Source organism: Lagenorhynchus albirostris, chromosome 18 (assembly GCF_949774975.1).
Source record: "Lagenorhynchus albirostris chromosome 18, mLagAlb1.1, whole genome shotgun sequence".
NCBI classification, from domain to species: domain Eukaryota; kingdom Metazoa; phylum Chordata; class Mammalia; order Artiodactyla; family Delphinidae; genus Lagenorhynchus; species Lagenorhynchus albirostris.
Genome location: NC_083112.1, coordinates 58,416,684 through 58,441,471, shown reverse-complemented (window position 1 = coordinate 58,441,471; position 24,788 = coordinate 58,416,684).

Here is a 24,788-nt window from a genome sequence, read left to right as displayed (position 1 = left end):
TTAACTTAAATTTAGATTTCATGAAAAATCACATGGTAAAGAATATGTGGAACACATTATAATTTTTTGCTTCTAAAATTTCTCACATTTTCCCTTAGCTGTTCTACCAATAGTTCCATGTAACTTTCTCTAAGGGTCCACACTTTATTGTGTTTTTCCTAAACTTGCTTATATATGGATGTATTAAGTGTGGGTTTTAAAAAATTTTCTCTGTGGGACTCTATAATTACAACAGTATCTCTGGGTTATCAATTATGATAGCTGCACACAAGGCAGCTGCCATTTCCTCTCTCTTCCTACCATCCTTATATATGTCTCTGTATGCATCCTTACTAACAAAAGTGCCCCTCTTTCTTCTTTTAGACAGTTGTACTTTTCCTTAGTCCTTGATTTATCACTACTACCCGCTCAAAAACCTTCCCCAGACTATTTGTCTCTTCATTTAGTTTTTGCTATGCACCTGAAAAATGTGACATATACAGAGTAAAGAATAGAGCCTTCAAAACTTGGAAAGTTTACATCTGATTCTGATATTCATGATCTCTTTAGCCCTGAACCATTACCTTTAGTGTGAAAAACCATTTTTCCTTACCTATAAAATTTATTATGTAGAAGTTGCCATTAACATAATGAAATACCTGGATAGAGTTTTATTTTATTAAGGAAGGAAGGAAGGAAGGAAGGAGGGAAGGAAGGAAGGAAAGGAGGTAGATAGGAAGGAAGAAACAAAGAAAGAAACCAGGAAAATTAAAAAATGTGTAAACAAAACAAAATAAAGTAGGAAATCATTGTCTCTCTTTAGATCTCTATGTTAATAAAAAACGAGTAGGCAATTTAAATGTTTATTTTACAGTTGAGATAACAAATATTCTCTACCAATTTTTCGAAATAAGTGAACCTAGCTGGGCTTTTCCTCAATTAATAAAAAATTAAGTTCACTTTTAAGTACATTTTTAATGCCTTTACTGACTGATTTTCATGCCTATTAGATTTCTATTACTTTTCTGATTTTTTAAAATAAGCTAAGCACTCTTCCTCAATTCATTCTCATAATAGTGATTATCAGATCATATTAGCTCTTCATTAGAATCAGATGCTGGGCTAGGTTAAATATCGAGTTTGCATTCAAGGAGCTCACATTCTAATAGAGAGACAAAGTGATTAAAAATAATTTAATAATTCAATGTGAAGTGGAGAATCATTGTAAAATTTTATCTAGCCCTGATGGCATGATCAGATTTGATTATTAGGTATACTACTTGTTGTAGCAATGTCTGAAATAGATCAGATACCAGCAGAAGTAAAGAGAACTATTTCGGACTATGTTATAGCAGTTTCTACCAGTAATGGCATTGGCCTGAACTAAGACAGATATGGGAATTCTTTGGATTGAATTGATTAGGGAACTGTTAAGATAAAATCAATAGAATTTGGTAGAATATTTGAATATGAGGGTCGTAAAAGAGGAACTTCCAGATTTCTGACTATCATAATGGCCATTCAACCCCATATGAAATATAAGAAAAGGAAGGGATTTATTCATTTTGAAGGATAGACAATGAAATCAATTTTGAACGTTAAAATTTTTTTTGACTGTACAGCATGCAAGTGGAGATATCCTGAAGAAAATTAAATGGAGCCATGTCAACTTAAGAAAGTAGTTTAGATCTATTAAAAAAATCTAGGAATTCTGATCCAGTCACATTTAAATTTGTGCTTTGTTTGATATATAGCTCTTAACCTCACGGTGCTTCAGTTGGTTCATTTATATCCTAGCAACCTAATGGAGAAAGAATATTAATTTTATTAATACAATTAAAGTGCTTAAATAATTCTTACAATGTATGTGCCCAATGAATGTCAGCTAAAACAAAGAACAAAAAAGTGATGTCTTTATTTACATATCATCTGGAGTGAAACTTTGTCTTAACTAAGTTGTTCTGGAACCAGATGGTTTTAAAGGAACGTGTGGCAGCTTGTAAGGAGGAGATTAAAAAATTATCATAAATTTAGGTGTCCTGTGAGAAGGCCAAATCCCAGATTCAACTGATGGGCAAGCGTTACACAGTAATGACTGTCTACGATTTGCTCAAAATTATTCAGCAAGTGAACTGAAGACCAAATAGTCCATTTGATTCAAAGTCTATCCTACCATACTTTTTAGAAAATTTTGGTTATTTATTATTGTAACCATCTAAAACTCATGAACCACCAGGTTTATCAAACCTAAATATTCTTGGACTCTATTCTGTTCCATTGACCTCTATGTCTATCTTATGCCAATCCCACACTGTCTTGAATACTTGTAGCTTTAAAGGTACCTAGTTTTAATTTTCTTAAAAATACAAAAAAAGGACATTATATGTACTCCACCCAATTTAAGTTATACCTGAAAATAATACAAATGGCAGAACCCAACTCACCATTCCCTTAAATAACACAAATTTGTTGGCCTTTGCAATGTATGGAATCATGTGGCCACAATGGAAAATTCTGGAATATTCCTGTCTTATTAAGTCTGAATAAGATATTAATGTCACCAGGTGACAGGAAAAGTTGACAAGTGAGAAACAAAATATAAGTTATGTTTGCCATTCAACCAGTATTCATTTCAAATATATTTTTAACACTTAATACATGTCACACATAACTTTGGAGAACCTGCAGAGAACAGGAAGACAATGTCTCTGATTCATGGAGATTAAAATCTAGTAGTAGAGGGCTTCCCTGGTGGCGCAGTGGTTGAGAGTCCGCCTGCCGATAAAGGGGACACGGGTTCGTGCCCTGTCCGGGAAGATTCCACATGCCACAGAGCGGCTGGGCCCGTGAGCCATGGCTACTGAACCTGTGTGTCCGGAGTCTGCGCTCCGCAACGGGAGAGGCCACAACAGTGAGAGGCCCACGTATCACAAAAAAAAAAAAAAAAAAAAAAAAATCTAGTAGTAGAAACAGATAATAAACCCATAAATTAATGTAGTTAATTTCAATAATAATAAGTGCTTATAAAGAAATAAAATTGGACACTGTAAAAGGGAGGAAGTGCAAAGGGAACAGATTTAACTATAATGAAGTGTTTTTGAAGAGGTGGCATTTAAGCTGAACGATGAGAAGAAACCACACAAATCAGGGAAAGTATATTCCAGAGAAAAAGTCAACAAGAACAGAGGCCCTGAGCTGGAAGAATATGGACTGATTTGAAGAAGATAAAGAAACCTCTTGCGCCTGAAAAGTAGAGATGGTAAATGTGGAAAGAAATGAGCTTGGAGCTGTGGTCAGAGACCAAGTCAGGAAGGGCTTATCAGGTTCTGCTAAGTAATCTGGGCTTGTGGGGTGTTTTTCCCCAATTCATTGTGCAATTTTTGAGGGTTGAAAATGAGGAAATTATATATTATTAGGTGTTCTGTTCTTTAACAGACCACCTCAAGCCTGTTGGCATAAAACAACATTGTTTTCTTTGGATCACCAATCCATAAGCTAGTGAAAGGAAGGCTGGTCTTGGCTCTACATGACATCATAGTCATCCACCTAGGAGCTGGAAGATCCACTTTAAAAATGGGTCTCATAAAAAAAAAAAAAATAGGTCTCATATATGGCGGCAGGTTAATGTTGGCAGTTGACCAGAAACTCAGCTGCTGCTGATGGCCAGGGGACTCTATTCCTCTCCGTGTGAATTTCTCCAGACAGGGAGAAATTGGGTGCTTGGGCTTCTTTACGACATGGTAGCTGCGTATAAGGTGAGGGCCTCAGGAGTCAGGAAGTGGAAACTACCAGTTTCTTTTAGCCTCCTTCTGGAAATTGGCACAATATCATTTCCACCATACACTCTTGGTTATGTGTGCAGAGCCCAGATTTCGGGGAGAGAGATATAGACTCTATTTCTCAATGTTAGGAGTAACATAGAATTTGGGGGCCACATTCTCTCTTTTGGCAACTGATTATTTACATTCTTCCCATGTGCAATATATACTCACCTTGCCCAAGAATCCCCAGAAGTTTCATCCCTTTACAGCATCAGGAACAAGATCGAGGAGTTAAGTTTCATCATTTAAATCATATATAGCTGTGGATGAGTCTCTCAGGTGCTGTTCCTTGGTTACATTCCTCAAACACAGCTCTCCTTGACATGAATCCATAGGAAATAAAGAGGTACCTTCTCTGCTCCCACATACTTAACATGCAAGGCTGGATAGGTGTGGGATAACTGCAGAAGTCATTGAAGGGGGTGAGGTAAATAGGAGGCACAGAGGATTATAACAATAATCTTTAAATCCAGCTGGGAAAATATTGTTAATTCATTGATTGGATGGCAGTGCTATTTGTGGCTTGAGGCTTCTCTCTTTGGGGTCTTGGTCCTGCTCTCTGAAACATCCTTCCCTTTCCATCAAATGTACTTCACGTTTGCAGCTGAGTAGTTCTCTCAAGCCTGCTTCCTGCTCATAAAAGTTCGGAAGTCCAGAGTCTTGCTTTTATTTTGTACTGTTTCTCTTCCTTTCAGTTCAATATGGTGGTGCTTCCACCAGAACAACTCTGTAGGCTTTCTATGAATTTTATTGGTGTTTACTCCATTATGTAGAAGCCACAACCACAAATCTCACTGAGATAAGCTTTACTTGAGTTCCTCGTGAGGCTACTATAAAGGGGGTTCTCATGCACTTGCATTCAGCTGTGACTGGAGCTGAAACAGCAGGTGGGCTGCTGGGGACTGGCCATGTCTCTGTCCTTGTATACTCAGTGTCTCCTCAATGTTACCTTTCCACATGGGTTGATTTGAGTTTTGCTACATTATGGTGGCTGGGTTACAAGAATAAATATCCCAAGAGAACCGTGTAGAATTTTTTGACCTAGCCTTGGAAGTCACATACCATTGTTTCTGTCATAGATATAAGGCTTGTAGCATTCAAGAGAAAAGAGTATAGACCCTACCTCTTGATAAGAGGATTGTCAAAGTCACATTGTAAGAAGAGCATGGGGAATAAAGCATAGTACTGCAGTCATTTTTGAGAAAATACAACCTGTCACGCTTAGAATTCACACTCAGCTGCTGTAACAAAGAGATCAAACATGCAATGGTTTTTAAAATGTTAGAATTTTTCATTTCTTTGTAACAGTTCAGAGATAAGAGGGCCTGGTCTGGCACTAATACTATGGAATTCTCAAAAGTTGGCTTCCATTTCCGGCTTCTCTAGAAGACACTGCTTCCCTGCCAGTGGCGAAGGCCAGGGGAGTGTAGGTCCTTTTCCTTCTGAATGCAGAACCCTGAAGTAGCACTCATCCCTGCAGCTCCCCTCTAGCTGGACAACACTTAGTCATATGTCATACTAAGCTGTGAGAAAACATGGAATGCCTAGTTCTTACCTGGGCAGCCATGTGTCTAACTTGAACCTAGTGATTTGATTATTAACAAAGGTAAGAATGGGGCTTCCCTGGTGGCGCAGTGGTTGAGAGTCTGCCTGCCGATGCAGGGGACGCGGGTTCGTGCTCCGGTCCCGAAAGATCCCACATGCCGCGGAGCGGCTGGGGCCGTGAGCCATGGCCGCTGAGCCTGTGCATCCGGAGCCTGTGCTCAGCAACGGGAGAGGCCACAACAGTGAGAGGCCCGCGTACCACAAAAAAAAACAAGGGTAAGAATGGATGTCACTAAATAATTTGTCATTTTTTCCACAAACAATGTAATCCAATACTTGTTTCAAATTGTAAGTCTAGTACTGTTGGGAGAATCGACTAGACAGTGGTGAGCACATGTAGAAACAGGTGCCCAATGTCAGGAGGCAATTGCAAAAGCCCAGGAAACATTTGGTGGTGGTTTGGGCAAGATGATAACTACAGAGCCTGGGCTTAGATTTTCAGATTGAGTAACTAGATATATATTTGTACAATTACTGAAAAAGAGAACAGATTTTCTTATAGGATGGAATTAAAATTTAGATTTTATTTTTTTACATATTAATATTTTGTTGATTCTTTGGCATCTGAGTGAAAATGGTAAGTTGAGAGTTGGCTAAATTGATCAAAACTCGTAGGAAAAATCATGGACAGGGTTTTCAATTTGGGGTCATTAGTATGTTAATGCTTTTAGAAAGAAAATGATACAGGGAAGTGAGGAGTGGCAAAGTGGCTGATGGTTTAAAGAATATCGGAGGCCATCTGGGAGGCAGAAGCCCCAAAAGGATGAAGAGGAAAAGAAGACAGACACGAGGGAAAGCCCTTTTCCTTTTCTCTTACTAGAGAATTAGGTGTGTTCATTCAGGTGACTAAAGCAAGGGTATTATTTGGTTAAAGTACTAGAAAGTTCTTGATTTGATTTATTCTCTGTTTTGTGCTTCCACCTCCCTGTTTTCCTCCCCCCTCTAGTTCTCTGTATAAATATTTTTCTGTCAAATATCATTATTAATTTTTAAATACATTTTCTGTTAATTATCTCAGAGAGATAATTCCAAATACTCAGTGTAAATTATTTTCCCACAGAATCTACTTATTTATTTTATAAAATTTACCACAATTTTTAATTTGTTCTAATTTACATATTTATTGTGCAAAATGTCTGTCTTACTTAGAATGTAATTTTTGTGCTTTGCACAAAATTGAAACTCTTCAAAAATTTGACTCATGACCATTAGGTGTGTTTTTTAGTGTTCTTTCTATGTGAACTTCTCTCTAAGAGCACACTGCTGGCTGCATAATACACCCAGGAAGGGACCCTGCACAGGAAGACTGAGAATGTATGACTCAGTCTGAGGTTCTAGGGCTTAGGGACACATTGATTTTTTCCCTTTGGTCTTCCATGAATTTTTTCCTTAGGAACAGCTTCCTTTGCTCTCTCTTCCCCATTAGAGTCATAACATTTGAAGAACCGTGATTAGAGAAAATGACTGTGGAAAAAGGGCCAAAAACCCATTAGTGTGGCTTTTAGGGCTATTCTTAAGTTTACCAGTCGTCTAGTGGTAATAAAATTGACCAAAAGAAAGCCAATTTCAACTCTTTTCAAAAGGAGTTTTGAAAGCTTTATAAAGACTAACTCAACTTATGAAGCTACTAGGTCTTGGACCAAAGCCACAGCTAGGAATATAATTTGTGCATTACCTGTCTGTGTCTTCTGGCTATCTCCTTTTTTATTCTGTTCCTCTAGAAAATGGGTGGTCGAGGATTCAGACATTCTATGTAGAAGCTGAATATAGTTTCAGTTGTGAAATCACATGCAAATGTAAAAATTTCAGGAAACCTTAAGAATCAGGATGGTTAACCACAATATCTAGATATCTTAACAGAGTCTAATATAAATTTGGTTACATATATGAGGTCACAAGACTATTAAGTAGAAGAATGGGAATTAGGATTCCTGATCTGTTGGGATACAATCAAACATATGATCTCCAAATTATACTAATTTCCTTGCGTGGCAAATAATGGTATCATCCATAAAAGAGAGCCTACTTTTTTACTCCAAGTTTTTCACAATTTTACTGGATTTGAGAGATAAGAGCATGTCCTAAGGAATCAGAGCTGTGGGAGATACTTATTTGTGACAGACGGGATTTAGATAGGAGTAGGAGAGCAAGATAGATTTCCAAGGTGCTGCAGGTGTAAAAGGGTGAGCTCAGGTTTATATGTAGTACAAGTAAGTGCACCTTGTTCCCTACCTGCCACTACAGTGGTAATAGTACTCAGCCACTCAGTAGGTTGAGACTGTCATAAGTACAATAACCACGTGCATGAACTCTTCTAAGACTCATTTCTTTTCCTCTCATGTTTTAATAATGTAAAAAAGTATGAATTTTAATAATAAACAACATGAACCCAACTTGTTTCATGGGCTGCTTGACATAGACTGACGTGACTGTTGTAGTCCTGTTTTTTTCTCCCACCCACCCCCGAGGAAATTAATTGCTTACAATAAATGTCTTGAGATTTTATTTTAGGATACTCCTAAATCTATTTCTCACAAATTAAAAAGATACACACACACACACACTATAATGAAATAAGACTGGATATTGATAGACAATTTTTTTTAGGCATTTCTTTCATTTTCAGATTTCATCAAGATTTATGTACTTTTCTTTCCTGAAGTGAACTCTGTATCTCTCTTCACACATCAAGTGTGTGAAGAATGGGATTCACTGAAACTTGCCTAAAGAGTAATAAAATTGACCAAAAAAAAAAAGCCAAGCATTCACTTTTGCAAAATATGAATAATGTTACAGAGGAGAATAACATTCATCCTGGCTCTCCTTCTTACAAATGCCCCTAAAAGAATTTATTACTCAAGTGAATGACTAGTCTAGTGGGATGTGGTTTTCTAGGCTAAGATATAAAATATCCTAAGAACATTTATTACTGATTGACTATACCTGAACCTTTTGCAAAGGATAGGTCTGCAAATCAGTGGTATTGTGTTGGAAAAAATAGTTTCTATTAAATCTGGAGGATAATATTTTAAAAAGATTAACCTATTTGAATTATCATTTATATTTTATCTGATCTACTTCATATCCTCTGAGAATTTATGAGTAGAATCAAGCTAAATATACACCAACAATGGCATTAAACTGAGAATGATATTCATTTGGTTATGCTGTTTTAGTTCTCTCTTAGAAATGCTGTTTAATGATGACTCTTTCAGAAAGCGTTTTGACAATACTACAAATCTTCTCAGATACAGTTCCATAATAAATATGGCTTAGATTACTATTTATTCCCTGTTGGTAGCTCTCAAAGAAAAGAGCAAATCTACATGATTCAAACCTTTAAAATATTTACCCTAAAAGTAGGAGCTGTTCCTAACTTGGCTCAATCATTGTTTCCACTTTTCATTTCACTTTGTCCGTATATTTATAGGCTTCATATTGCATATGTGAAAATATATGTATAAGGTTAGCATTTGATATATTGTGAATGTCAATGAGGAAGGCATTTATTGAATATAGATGTGTTTAAATAAGTTACATAGATATTTCATGTTGCATCTGTACAAGTAATTGTAAAAATTATAGCTGCACTCAATTAAACATGATTGAAATATTAAAAAAGAAGTATCTATTTTGTACATTACAATTAACTGTTTGGTTGAGTGCACTTTCATTTTAAAAGATTAGATAGATTAGATAGATTAAAAGATTAGATAGCAGTAAACTAAATTAATCCCCTTAATTAAAATACACAAAAACTGATGCTAAGTTTGATCTGCACACTGTGTATAGCATTTTTTAAAAAACTCATTTAAAGAAAAATAGGTTGTTTTGTAATCAGGTTTTTCAGAATAGTTGCATTGACCAAATATGTTAACAATTTGTTCATCTGTACCTTTCCATTTTTGCTACAGAAAGATAAAACCATGAAACAAGTGGAAAAGGATTAGGGGATTAATGCAACTTGAATGTGTTTTGTGAAGTTGATTTAAAATAAGTATTAAAAACTCTACACAAATATTTGCAGTGGCCGTTATAAAATCATTATTTGGACTAAAAAATCCAGGAAATTTAACTTGAATTTGAATTGCATCCACAAAATGAGTCTGTTTCTACATTTCTTTTTCACATGAATTACCCGAGGTTATTTTTTTTTATGTTCTTCTATTTAAATGTAGATTTAGGTGAACAACTCCTATTTCTTTAAAAGATGTATGATTTTTTTTTCCCAATTCACAGTAGAGACCAATAAATATTTTTAACCCATAAGTCAAACAGAAGGCTCATAATATTAATCTACACATAACAATTCTTAATTCATAAGAATCTGATGGAGTCCAATAGAGGATGTGTTTAAGACAAGAAAGGACAGTATTAAAAGAAATTTTAATTGTCCAATAAAAGGTTCAATAAAAGTGTCTTAAAAACAATGAGATATAAGTTTCTTCCTATCATATTAGTCTTTAAAAAATATAACAGCCATTATTTGAAAGGTGCATATAAACTTTCCAAGCAATATTGGTAGGAATCTCTGTATGTTGGTAGAAAGAATTAACATAGATGAATTTGTAAAATATATTTTCTCTACACATTTAGGCAAGTTATTTAAGCCTCAGGTTTTCAGTCTGTTAAGTTAGGGTAATAATATCTACCTAATGGAGCTATTGTATGGAGTAAGAAAATCAGGCCTGTAATATTCTCTGTGTAATGCCTACATAGAGGAAATTACATGGAGTAAGAAAATCAGGCCTGTAATATTCTCTGTGTAATGCCTACATAGAGGAAATTATATAAATGGTAACCATTATGATTATGATAGTTTACAATCATGTCTATATTTTCTAGAAATGAGTTTGGTAATCTTAATTAAGAGCCTTCAACATATTCAGATCTTTGGCCCAGTAATTCTATTTTTAGGAAGTTATCCTAATGAAATAATCAAAATTTCTCTTTCTCTCACACGCATACTTATAACATCAAATTTTATGATAAAGATATAGTAAATATAATAAAAATAAATAATATTACAGATATCATGGTTTTTTGTTAAAGCTAATTTTTGTATATTGTTAATATATATCTATAGGCTAAAATATTTTGGTATAAGTTTCAGGGAAAAGTTGGATTCTAACCCATAAGAATGTGTTGATTTTGGTCCCTGGCTACCCACCTTATCTTTGATTGAGGAGGCATCTGAAGAGCTTCCCTTCTCATATTTTAGCCTAGAGATTGCATTTCTGTCTAAAGTTGATTAAGTTGACTAAACTGAACAAGATTAGGAATTCAAGATATTTTCCTCATAATATATTGAGCTACGATGGTCTCTGTCAGTTAAAAGTTTTCAAGTTACATGGCAAGCCCTAGAAACTTCACAAATATAAATTATAGAGATTATCCTTTCCGTTTACTTAAACCTCAGACATCTTTCTAGGCAGTGTTATATAATGAATGATTCTTAAATGTGCAGACAAACATAAAATAACAGCCCCCATTTACTGAGCATTCACCATGTGCCTGGTAATGTATTAAAGATATATCATATATCATTTCCTTCACTCTCAGAAGCAAGCCATGTAAGTTCTGTCAGCCCCATTGAATTTCTCCTTATTGCTCATAAGCAAGCTGAGCTTAAATGATGCTAGTTTAAAGTGGTAAATGTCATACAATTAGTGGTTGATAGGGATTCAAACTCAGGCTTGGAAAGTCCAACCTTTCCACCACCTGAAATTCCTTAGGAAACAAACAAAAAACAAAAAAAACCCAATTGGGCCAAGAGTTCCTATGTTTTAATGGCCATAGCCTTTTGGTCTGGTCTCACAGACTCACATTCTCCATTTTCAAACTGGGAATAATATTGTTTGACTCACAAGATTAATGTGGATAGCCTCCCCAAAAAACACTTTTGTGTCCTTTAATTCTTCAAAAGCATTTTTTGCATTCATTACTTATAATTTGTGTTGAAATTAAACCTTTACCTTAGCAGTTTTCCAAATATGGTCTGAGACACCTTAGAAGACCCTGAGACCCTTTCAGAGAGTCTAGGAGGTCCTCTTTTTTTTTCAAATATTCATCTGTAAAGACTGGATCTTCATATACTTCAATTGAAACAATGTATCCAAAGAGACAGTGCAGAAGCAGTGGAAAAATCCAACTGTCTTCTGTTAAGCCAGACATTAAAGAGACTCACAAATATGTAAAACAACACTATTCTTCTCACTAAACTTACTTTTTCTTTGCAGAGTATTTTCATCCAAAGATGCTATTTTGTTTACATTTATGTGTGTTATTATTTTTAAAATTATTAGTAAATATTTTTTTTAATTTCTCAGTTTTAATTTCTAACACAGCAATGTCAATAAATATAACCCACATAAATGAAAAGTCTTTGGGGTCCTCAATAAAGTTAAGAGTGTAGGAGTTTTCGAGAGAGAAGTTGGAGGTCCACTGCTATACATATTTATGACACTTTTTAATTTCTTACATTACTATTTGATATTTACATAGCTACTATTTATTTAAGGTGTAAACTTCTTGAAAATGGAAACAGTGCTGTTTCTTTTACTTTTCAATGTATATAATGTCATAATTTGCACATAATTGCACTAAAAATTATTTGGAGATTGTTGACTGGTAGAGGTTAATTAATCTTTATCTTTATACATACAGTTAAACCCAGAACAGAAATTCAAAACCAGCTCTATAGTGTTATTTGGAGTCACAGCAAGAAAATAAATCTGTCTCCAAAATTGGAGGGTTTCATATTTTAGCATTAGAAAATTACTTCCCCTTGTTAGAATATTCCAACTTCCTTCTGGTTAGTGTCCTAATTTTTTCTGCAGCCCAAAACCAGGACATAAAATTATGTCTTACTAAAGAGGAAAGATTTTCCTCATTTTAAAGTTGGAATTTGTTTTCAAAACGTGAGTTTTTAAATATACACACTTAAGTCCTAGCTGAAAGAAACAAATTAACTAAAATTTATTGTAAGTATAGAGGTAAATGAAATGGAATTTAATTTTAGAAAGCATATTTAGGCTTTTCAATGGCTGCAAAGCCACCTCCGTCTTTCTCTTAAGGTCTTGGATTCTTATCTTTCTCTGTGTATATGTATTCCTGTCCCGTTTCTGTATAGGGCTGCCTAATATCAGCACGTAGCAAATCAGAGCACCCCGCAGATGGGAATCTCAGAGACAGGATGTATACAGCTTTATGGGACAATCATGCATAGCTAAGTGACTCAGCATTGTTTTGCCTCCATTCCAGACTCCCTGGAGAAAGAATCCAGTTGTGTTATCCACTCTTAGTCTTATTACCTGAGCTTGTGATGGTGGGTATTTGGGTTAGCAGTGGGAGTGTTCTTTCACAGAGAATGTAAACCTAACTTTATGTCCTTTATGAAGGAAGGGAAAGACATTAATATATGGGAAAAGTCTCTAGCTTTAGGACTCCAAATAATTAAATCCTTCAAAAGATATTAGACCTTTAGATAAAGTGATGGAAAATCCCTACTGATTTATTAAAAATCCATTCCAAAATTATATCAACTTTTGCTTCAATGGTTTTAATATTAGTTGTCATGAGACTTCTGGGAGTTTTGATCAAAAGTAAAAATGTTATTAGAGCTACAGTAGCAAGTCATATATAATGCCTAAATGGCAGTTTTAGTTGGTTGCCCTCAAAAATAACATTACTATTCCACATAGATAAGTATATTGGTTTCAGAATGAGACAAATAGGCCTATGTTTGCAAAATTTTGTAACTGTATTCTTACATACTGAAACTTTTCAAGATATATTTTCTTATGATTTTGGCCTATTTAAATGGTAAAAAATATTAAAACGCTGATTTTTGTATAATGTATAATGTGGGGATAAAATTATGTAATTTAAAATAAGCTCATAGTACCATTATAATACGCTTTTATAGAAAAGACAGTATCCAGAAAACACAAGGACTTGCAGTCAGCCCTAGGTCAACAGGCACAAAGCCTGATTTGTTTTCCCATAAGTCTTGTGTCCAGAAGTTACATAATAGCCAAAAAGGAGCTTAGAGGAAGACTCTAAAACAAATGATTCTAGTGCTATGGTTGTCACTGCAATCTTCCCTAAGAATTCTTAAGTCTATCACTGTGTAATAAAAACATCGCTAACAAATTTTGTTCAATCAACACATCTTACTATATGAGAAATCAGCATAACTTATTATATATTTTAATACTATTCTAAAGATATTTATGAAGTAAAGTATCTAAGTCCCTACTATATTCCAATTATTAAATGTGCAATTGACTATAAAGTGCATTGAACATAGATCCTGTTTACTACTTAAAAATCCAGTTTAACATGGAAAAAGAATATAGGAACCACACAGTATATAGTGCATAATTATAATAATTCTTGCATCTTTCTCATTAGAAGTGGCAATGGTTCCTGTATGATATATTTTTATATTATGAGGTAGAAATGGGAAGACTTGGGCATGCTCACTTTCCCTTTGTGGGAGATGTTAGGAGGATGGCTAAGTAAATGATCAAAAGTGCTGTAAAACAGACACTGGCTAAGTCTGATAAGGCAGGATAATCCATTATGTTCATCACCAGTACCCTTCCAAATCAGATTGGTACAAGGTTGGACTTAGCACTGGGTTAGAGAATGCTAAGGAACTTAAACATTTGATTTATTTTGTAATAATTCAACTTTTATTAAAGAAAACAGTTTTAGTGTCTCTGGAAAAAGCAAAAAGATACATTTTTTTAAAACCAATTACTAGATATCAGAGGAAAAATAAAACTGTGTGTGTGGGAGACTGAGAAAGTGGGATAGGAAAAGGAGGAAGATTAGCTAATGGCACTGATTAAACTTTACTTGGATGAAGAGAGGGTAGGAAAGATTTTTTCCAAGTATGGGATGCTTGATCTAAGATCTGAAAATATGGTAAGTTTAACTTACCAAAGTAGGATGAGTAGGGTGAAGGTTGCTTTGTAAAACCATTTGTTCTGAGCCTGGATGAATAAAAGACTTCTCTCATTTTCTTTGAATCTTCCATGCATGGTCCTGGGTTCCCTGTATTTTCCAATTTTGAATATCACCTCCTATATTAGTTAAAGTGAAGCTTCACCTCTGTAAAGATAAAGATCTAAGAATTTTAAAGACTTAAATAAGTGAGATCTATTTCTGTCTAATATAATAGTCCTACTGGTCCAGGCTATTTTGTAGCCTTGCTCCACAAAGAGTCTTAACCATCATGTCTAGTGAGAGTCTAGTGTTTGTAGGTAAGAGTTTTTAGTATCACAGGGCTTCTAAATTCAAGAGCACTACTTCATTTGGTGACCAATTGGTTGTACAACTGTCACCCAGGGGAACAACCCAAGGTCCCTAACCCATGCCTAAACTGTCTCTATAAAACGAGTTCACCTGTCTGAGGCAAGGAGGCAAGGAAGCACCTCACCCCCATTTCTAATAAAAACCTCCCTCTGGGCAAACTTGCAGAAAACTGAAACTGTATCTTCTAGCTGTGTTTACATGCAGGAACAAGCAAGCTTAACCACAAGAAACCAGTATAAACTAACACAGCTGTCAATTTTATGAAGGTCTTTTGGAGCACGCATTAAGATACATACCCACTCACACTCACTCAAAACTGAAGTTTCTAAGTCTTAGAGTACACGTATACTTAACTTCAGTAGAAAAGGCCACAATGTTTTTTCTCAGTGTCATTGCTATGCTGTCATCAGTTCATGAGAATTTCTGTCTCTCCATATTCTTGCAATATGACAGTCTTTTAGATATTAACAATTCTGGTAAAATACAGTTATGTATTTTATCATGATTTTAATTTATATTTTCATATTTCCTAATTATTCACTTTTTCTTATATTTATTAAGATTTTGGGTAACACTATTATGACATACTTATTCAGATATCTTGCCTCAATTTCTATAATATATTTTTTTCCATTTCTCATTGCATTGTAGGAGTTCTTTATATTTCCATGATTGGAGCCCTTTGACAAATATGTGGAATGCAATCCTTCCTCTATTTATTTAGGTTTTCTTTAATACCTCCAAATGCTTTTTATAATTTTCTCCATAGAGGTCTTCTGCATATTGTGTTATATTTTTAATAATTATTTATTTTTTATTAAAGAATGTATTTGAAAATGTCCTTTTAAAATCTTTTATATATTGAATTTTTGATAAAGACCCAACAAGGTTTTAAGAAGGAAAATGATATAATTAGGATTTTGTTTTTTAGGAAAATCATAGCTACATTGTGAAGGATGGATGGATAGTGATGGAGAAGGAGAATCACTATAGAAGGCCTTTACAGCAACCTAAGGGGCAGGTAGTCTGGGCTCAAGGTAGGGAGATGGGAACTAATATGTGATGAATATGAAAGAAATATAAGAGTCTGAGTGCATAGGAATTGGCGTCATTTGGATATGAAGAGTCATGAGGTAGGATGACAGGAGGAAAGTCACTTCCTTAGCAAAAAAAAAAAAAAAAAAAAAAAATCTCACCCTTTCCTTTTTCTGGAAGAATGGGATGAAGTGTTAGTGTTGAGTAGGAGTTAAGGAAGTACAGGAATCCAAACGTTCTGGTAGCCTCTTTCCACATTCTCTTCTTACATGTTCACTACATAGGTGATCAAAACCAAAATTTTTTCAAGAAATTTTCCCCTTTTCTTTGTGCCCAGTCTCCATCCTTCATGATAAATACTCACCTATTGCTATGCAAGATGTAAAAGCACTCAATGAAGGCTTCAGTGATGGAAAAGGAGCTTAGGAGTTTGTGGAGTCTTCTGCCTAAGAAGCCATCAGAAAAGCCCCTGTTATGTCTGATCAGTGCTGGAGATCCCAGATCACACCCTTGTTATAAGAGCTTCCTTGGAGTGCAGACTCTTACCAATAGTCCTGGAGCATGGAGATGCCAGTCTTGGGAAAGGCAAGGTGATGGGTGATACACTGATCTCCAAAATGGGCATTAGCTTCTAGACCTGGGTTGGAAGTGAACTAGGAAGGACTTTCAAGGAAGAGGAGAAACTGACCAGCAGTGCTTTTAATGAAACATGTGTACTGGTGGGCCAGATACTGAAAAGAGCCTTGAATGTAAATAAAAGTAAATCATTTACACCGATAATTACTTTCCTCTACTACCTAATTTTTTTTTCCTAGACTGGATTTCTATTTTAATCCCTTATCTTTCCAGGCTAATGTATTTCAGTCAACTGAGAATTTCTTTTATTCCTCAGTGCACTTGTTATGTTCAAGGAACTTACATCTTTCCAAAGGCATGGGGTTAAGGGATGGGGTGAAATAGCACAACCCATTGTTACCTGCTGCACAAGCATCACTTTTATATCAGTCTTGACCTCTGGGCACTGATAGTTTGGCTTTTGAAAATTCAAAGGCATAGTCTTGTAGACACGTTTAATAATTTCCCTGTCATACCCAGACCTGAGACTGAAAGGAATCGTTTAGTATTTCAAAAGCATGATTCTATGACCTGCGTTTTAATAACTAGTGAGAGCAAGTAATCATCCCTCGTGGCACCTATTCTTCAAAATAGCTTTGATTATTTCCACCTGCTTCTTCTAGATGATCTTTAGAAAAATGTTGTAAAAATCCATTGTGACTGCTCTCTTAGAAAGAAGGGTCTTATGAACTGCAGTAAACTTTTTTGTTTGTTTGCTAAGACACACAATCAGATGATATGAATTTGGTTAGAGGCAGACTTTACGGTACAGCAAAATGTTTTGCAAATTTTTACCGTTTCTTAGTCTTATTAGATTTGGGGAGGTTTTTGGCTTCTCCCTGAAGAGCTGGGTTGGCTTTCTGTGTGTGCTGACAAGCTGTCTGTAAAGGCTCACTCTCACCGTCCAGGGAAGCAAGTGCAAGGAGCTGATGGGCGAGGGGCCGCCCGTGGCCAGGCGGGGGAGTTACGCAGGCAACCTGTCCTGAGCTGCTCCCGGGCTGGCTTCCTGCTAGAGTCCACTCAATGTTTAGTAAGATCCGTGGCCTGTTTTTATTTTTGCGGTAGGCGGGCCTCTCACTGTTGTGGCCTCTCCCGTTGCGGAGCCCAAGCTCCGGACGCGCAGGCTCAGTGGCCATGGCTCACGGGCCCAGCCCCTCCGCAGCACGTGGGATCCTCCCGGACCAGGGCACGAACCCGTGTCCCCTGCATCGGCAGGTGGACTCTCAACCACTGCGCCACCAGGGGAGCCGGATCCGTGGCCTTTGGTGAAGTGTGAGTCCTGACTGTGCTCCCAGCCTCCTCCAACCCCTCAGCCATGCTCATCACATTATTATTTTGGGCGGGCCTCATGGGCAGTGCCCTCATGGGCAGCCACAGCTGAAGAAGTCGGGCATTCCCTCTGCTCTCGCTTTCCCCACCAAGAGAAATGGTGTCCTGAGTGGGTCTCTCTTGGCATGGAGGTCTTCTGCCGTGGGGAAGCGTGAAAGAGTAAAGTGAAACTGTTCTTACACTGTTTAATACATCTAACTCAGATTTTATGCTCTGATGGTGTGCTGGATCTTCTCCACCAGACTCCCAGATTCCTACAAAGGTATTCTTGTCAGTGGGTGACTGTCAAAATCAACGTTCTGTTGCGGAGTGGGTGGGGAGGTAGGGGAGATGAGGATAGTAAACTCTTCTGCCATCCTGCTGATGTCTCTCCGTGAATCAGTTTTTGCTGTTTTAAAATTCCTCAACTGCACATAAAATTATTAATAGTTCAAGTTAGGTGTTGACATTCACAATTGTCCTTTTACTATGGATTTTAGTATTTATCATCCCCAATAGTCTGTCCAATATGTTTCTTTTTTCCTCCATTTTATATCTTAGTGAAGGTGTCCGTCCTGAACTCAGCTATCAATTAAAATAGATAAGCTAGGAGTCATTCTAGACTCTTTCTTTTGCTTCAGTAGTCCCTGCCAGTTTCATCTCCTAAATAGTTCTTCAATTCAGTCTCTGTTTTTCTCTCCTACACTTGCTGTCTGGTGTAGATTCTTATCATGTCTCTCCCAGATTGCAGATTCAACGTCTCGATTGATTCTTCCTCTTCCCTCATGTCTCCACAACATCAGACTTGCTTGATTGTCTGCATCCAGGCTGTTTCAACTGAACATCCTGCTTAATTGCTAAGATCTGCTTTTTAAAACCTGTCGACGACTCTGTCTTCCTCCATTCACCGTGCTTCACAAAGGGGCTATAGGTGTGCTTCGATAATCGTGTCCTCCCCTCTCAGGGCCGCAGCAAGGAGACCATGACTCCTGCAGTCCCCCAAGCCAGGAGCAGCTGCATGCTTACCTTAGTTCACCCTGTGGGCATGCGCATTTCCTATGGATCACTGGATGAAAAAATGTGGAAAACACTAAACCAGAAAACTGAAAGTCCTTTCAATGACATACGAGTCCGTCCGTGCACAGCTGTACTATATAAGCTCTTGTGCAAATTTTAAAAAGCATATCCCTTAGCCCCCAACAGATGACTTTAAAAAGTTACCTCAAGTAGATAGTAGTCCAACCTGATAGTATCTTTGTGCTTACCAAAAAAAAAAAAAAATCGTTCCTTTGGGACAGATGCAGACCTGAGTCAGATTGCAGGAATTGGGCCAGTTTCACAAACTGCATAACCATACCTTCCTTTGAGGTGTTTGTCATGTTTCACAAATGATGCCTTTACTCTTCCTGTCATTACTGATTTGGAAAACGGTCCCTACCCTCTTTCCTTTAATACTGTTTGCGCACCCACATGCTTTCAACTTAAGTGTTACCTTGAACCTGTAGTTTTCTTCTCTCGAATTTAATATGCAGCGCTATCATAGCCATTATCACACCATTTTCTGTATATAGTGTTTGCCTTTTCCAATGGACTAAAACTCCCAAAAGTTTGATACTTCTCAGTCCAGAAATTGACTCCTAGGTATCTACCAAGAGACATAAAAACATATATCCACATAAAGACTTGCACACAATGTTCTAATTTTTTTCTTTTTCTTTTTTTTTTAATGAGGTATAGTTGATATACAATATTATACAGATTTCAGGTGTATGACACAGTGATTCACAATTTTAAAATATTATACTCCATTTATAAAATACTGGCTATATTCCCTGTGCTGTACAATATATCTTTGTAGCTTATTTATTTTATACATAGTAGTTTGTACCTCTTAATCCCCTACTCCTATCTTGCCTCTCTTTCCTTCCCTCTCTCCACTGGTAACCACTAGTTTGTTCCCTAGATCTGTGAGTCCATTTCTTTTTTGTTATACTCACTAGTTCATTGTAGTTTTTAGATTCCACATATATAAGTGATATCATACAGTATTTGTCTTTCTCTGTCTGACTTATTTCACTTAGCATAATGCCCTCCAAGTCCATCCATGTTGCTGTAAATAGCAAAATTCATTCTTTTTTATGGCTGAGTAGTATTCCATTGTATATATATACTGCATCTTCTTTATCCATTCATCTGTTGATGGACATTTAAGTTGCTTCCAGAGCTTGGCTATTGTAAATAGTGGTTTTAATGAACATTGGGATGCTTGTATCTTTTTGAATTAGCGCTTTCATTTTTTCTGATATATACCCAAGAGTGGAACTGCTGGGTCATGCAGTAGTTCTATTTTTAGTTTTTTGAGAAACCTCCATGCTGTTTTCCACAGTGGCTTCACCAGTTTACACTCCCACCAACAGGGTACAAGGGTTTCCTTTTCTCCACATCCTTCTTATTGACATTATTCATAGTAGTCAGAGAGTGAAAGTAAGCTACTTGTCCATCAACTTGTTGAATGGATAAATGAAATGTGTTATAACCATACAATGGAATACTATTCAACTATAAGAGAGCAAACCACGGATACATGCTATGATATGGATGAACATTACACACAGTGAAAGAAGTCAGATATAAGAAATTACACATTGTATCAGTCTATTTATTTCAAAAGTCCAGAAAGGGCAAATCTTTAGAGATAGAAAGTAGATTGGTGATTAGCTGTGATGGAGGAGAGGGAAATCAACAGTAAATATGCATAAAGGATTACTGGGGTGATGAAAATCTTCTAAATCTAATTTATGGGGATGGTTGCATAAGGTGGTAAATTTACTAAAATATCATTGAATTATACACTTGAAATGGATGAATTATACAATTTGTAAAATATTTCTCAATAGAGTTTTTAAAAACTTAGATTACTTTATTCATTTTTTTGTAGTTTTAATCCAATATCTGACCCACACAAATTTTTCATGCCTTTAGTTCTATCAAGTATTCAGCTTTCCCCCCAAGTTTTCTAGTTATTACTTCTTAATTTATAATTAGAATATGGAAGGCTTCTCTCCAGTTGGTAAATTTTTGGATGCTATCAATAAAGTCATCCATGATTCTAGTATAGTTCCATAAAATGTTGTTAACTGTTCATTATGCATTTTGCATTTTCTCATAGCATTTTCTTCTGAAAACAAGTTATCTGAGATAATTCCTGAAACAAAAAGTTCTATAATAAAATAAAAGTTTGCAAAATGGCATGATTGGCCTCTCTTAGAGTCATAATAAAGACTAGTAATTGTATAGTTTTAGGAATCTTGAGGTAAGAATCTTAAGTTTGTGTTGGTTGACTATTGCTATGATAATGCTATATTTTTTAAAAAGACACATTTGTAGTGGTTTGCAATAATAAACATATTTTTCACTCACAGAAGTGAGGGTCAGCTGGACATAGGTCTAGTTGCTTCAGGCATCACTCTTTCTGGAACCTGGGTGAAGGGGAAGAATCTATTCCAGGCAGGCTCTTTTCATGGTGAATGACAGGAGACAAGAGGCCATGCTAAACCACACAGGCACTTATGAAACCTCTGCTTGGATGTGGGTCTTTTGTGTCCATGAATTAGAGTTCAGAATTAATGGTGTGAGGAAATATACTTTATCCATAGTAAGGTCATAACAAGGGAGGGAATGGAAGAAAGACCTGTGACCTTGGTAAGCACAGTTTTCTTAACTTATAAATGGAATTCACTCTCCCTTTTTTCACAACAAATTTAGAATCTCTGTTTCATGAATCATATTTTTGGAAACAGTGGTGATATGAAATTGTAATTCTCAGCTCTGATTACATATTAAAATCATATGGGATGATTTTAGAAAATGCAGATATCTAAGCTCAGCCTAGACCTATGGAAACAGATTTTTGTGGGGCTGGGGTCCAGGTATTGGTACTTAAAAATTTCCTTCACCTGATCCATGCATGTGTAAGAAAAGGTTGAGATCTCTTGTTGTAGAGAAATAGACTATGGCTGAATATTTTTCATTTTCTTTATTTGAGCATTTCTAGCTACACTTCAATATTTATTTTTAAGTCCCTAACCTTAAGTCTACTTTGCTTCAGGCATATCTGAATTTTAGCCTCTTAGTTATAGAAAGAGTAGTTATTCTGGAAGTTTAGAGATGGGCTTTATTCCAGTCTTGTGGCCTTATCAGGATTCTAAATTCTATTTTCCTTGGGGTGAACCTTTCTGTGATTTTTAGTGCCCTATCTTTCTCTGGTACATTCTTACACGGAAGGAAGAATATATTTTGAGTCACAGATACATTATGATTAACTATTATGTCTCCCAGAAGGAATAGAAAGCACAATATGGTCTCAGTGTTCTTTATTTGCATAGTTTTTAAAATGCATAGCCAAGAAATTACAACATTGTTTCAGATATGACACAGGATAGTAAATCTTTTTGGCCTCAAACATTTCAGTCACCCTATAGGAGACTCTTTTCTTCACCACAAAATAAGTATCTGTTATTTGGTTTGAGTTAAATTTATTGCTTTTAAATTAGTTTTCAAATACTTTGAATATAAAACACTATTTAATAACCTATATTTAATGAGTTAGAGACATTCTATTTATATTATCATTTCATTCACATTTATGATTTGAAATTCTTGAGTACTAGTATGTAACATGGCAATTCAGGGTGTGGAATACTAAGTAAATAAGAAAGTCTAAATCATATCAAAGCATATTAGCAATAAAAAGGCAAGAATCAACACAAAAGGAAAACATAGTACATAAAGCAGGATAAAGTAATCAACAGAAGTGGATTATAGTATACATCATCCTGTATAGAGATGATTATAGGAAAATCCACTGGAGATATACAGTGATACTAAAGAGGTGTAACAAATATCCATTGCAAATTTGCTTCAAATAAAAGCTAGAGGTAATTCCAGAAGTTTAAAAGAAGACTGTGGACAAAAGAAAAGAATATTGCAATCATAAAACTTTCTGAAGCATTTCAGAAAATAATTTTTGGAAAATTTCAGGCCACCAAAAAAGAAAAAAAAATTGTCTGGGTCCTAAACCACATATTTATGAGGCTAAATTAGATATTACTAATTAGGTAGTAATTATTTTATGAGGACTTAACATGGATTGTTCCAGTTATTTATTTCTGTGTTTTAAAAATATCACCACAAAATTAGTGGATTAAAGCGACAGTAATTACTTCCCCCTTCTCTCATGGTTGGATGGTTCTTATTAGTCTTGCTTGTGGTGCCAGTCAGATGGTGGCTGAGTCTGGAATGATCTCAAAGGCTTCCTTTCTCACATGTGTCCACATGACGTGGGCTTCCTCACATCAGGGTGGCTTAGTTTCCAGAATAAGTTTCGCAAAGAAGATCAGGGTGTATCCCTTATAATGACCTAGCTTTGGAAATCATATGATGTCACTTTCCACTATAGTACGGAAATTCAGAGGAGGACATGTAGAGCCCATATCTCAAATGCGAAGAGTGTCAATGTCCCACTGTAAAAGCAATAGGTGAAAGATTTGGTTGCCGCCATCTTGGAAGTACCATCTGCTGCATGGCTCTTAAATTTCCTTTTAATTTTACCTTGTTGCAGGTAATGAAATATCTACCCAGGCTTACATAAAGACAATAGAAGAGTTTACCTCAAGGAATTTTAATATGGAGGCTGAAGTTTGGGATGCTCATAGGATATGTATTGGGGAGGAGCCCAAGAGTTGGAGCCCAAGAGTTGGCCTTGGAGCCCAAGAGTTGGCCTAGCTGTTTAAGTATGAGAAAGGCAGTTGTCTGTCTCAGACCCGAACACATATTACTCTCCCTCTCACTCATTACAATTCATCCTTGGTCTTTTAGTTCCTCTGAAAGTCCAAGCTGGTCACCACCTCACGGTTTCTCTTTACATAGGTTCATCTATCCCTGTAACCTTTGCTTAGGTAGCTCCTTCTTATATTTTGTTCCCAGCTAATATATCAGTCCTCCCTAGGCAATCCTAGGTTCCACCTCCTCCCCAGGTAATTTTCACTTGTTATCATATTATCCTCTTTTCTTTATTTTATCTACACCGCACCCACACCTTTGCATTGGATTGAAATCTCAATGAAGGTAGCTTATCATGTTCGTGCTAGAACAGTGCCTGCCACAGAGAAAGCTTCAGAAAAAGGTTCGTGGAGGAGTAAATAATCAACGAAGGGCTAAATTGACTCATATGTGAATGCTTTTGACAGCTTTAATTTGGGGGTCATCTTTGTTTTTCTTAAATGGTCATAAATCAGAAAACCTTCTTCTTTCAGGCCTACGTGTTCCCATTCTGTTATTCTGAGGCCACACAGAAAGCGATGAATTCTTCCACGTTAGGATTCTTCTACTGTACTTCAAAAATTTGAAAGCAGTGTCCTATCTCATTTAAATCTTCACTTTAAAGGTTGTGTATGGTTTTAAATACTTTTAATGTGACAGGTTTCTAATTCTCTTGGCATCTTTGACACATCTCTCTGGAAGTTTTCAGTTTCAAATGACAAATTTAAAGTGTGTGCTCCCAGTAGAACATAATACTTTTAGGTAATGTCTCACCAGCTGAGGATATAATAGGACGGCACTTCCCTTGTTACGGGCTCTATATTTTTACTGATGCAGAATCCAATATTTTTCCTTTTCTGAGGAAACATGTTTCACAAAAAATCAAATGTATATTTCCATTTTTAATTGTGTATCTTTTTGCCAAAGCAAAAATCAGAGACCCTTATTTTGTCAAGTGTCAAGTATCAAGAAGTTTAGAGCCTTTTAAAACTGACATTTAGGAAGAAAGAAAACAAAAAACTTATTCTAAATAGGTTACAGCTCTAAAATAAATCCCGAGGATCGACACAAAATGGATCATGCTGTTTTCACATCTGAGATCAAAAGACGCTTCCAAATAATTCATAAGGCTTCTGATTTAATGCCATATGGCTGGCATCTCTGAAATAACCAGCTTGAACTTCCTATTTAAAAATGATAAAGACCTTCAAAAACAGAGATGAAAGCAACAAAACTGAAAATTGATTAACAACCAGTTGTTAGAATTAGTTAAATCTGTAA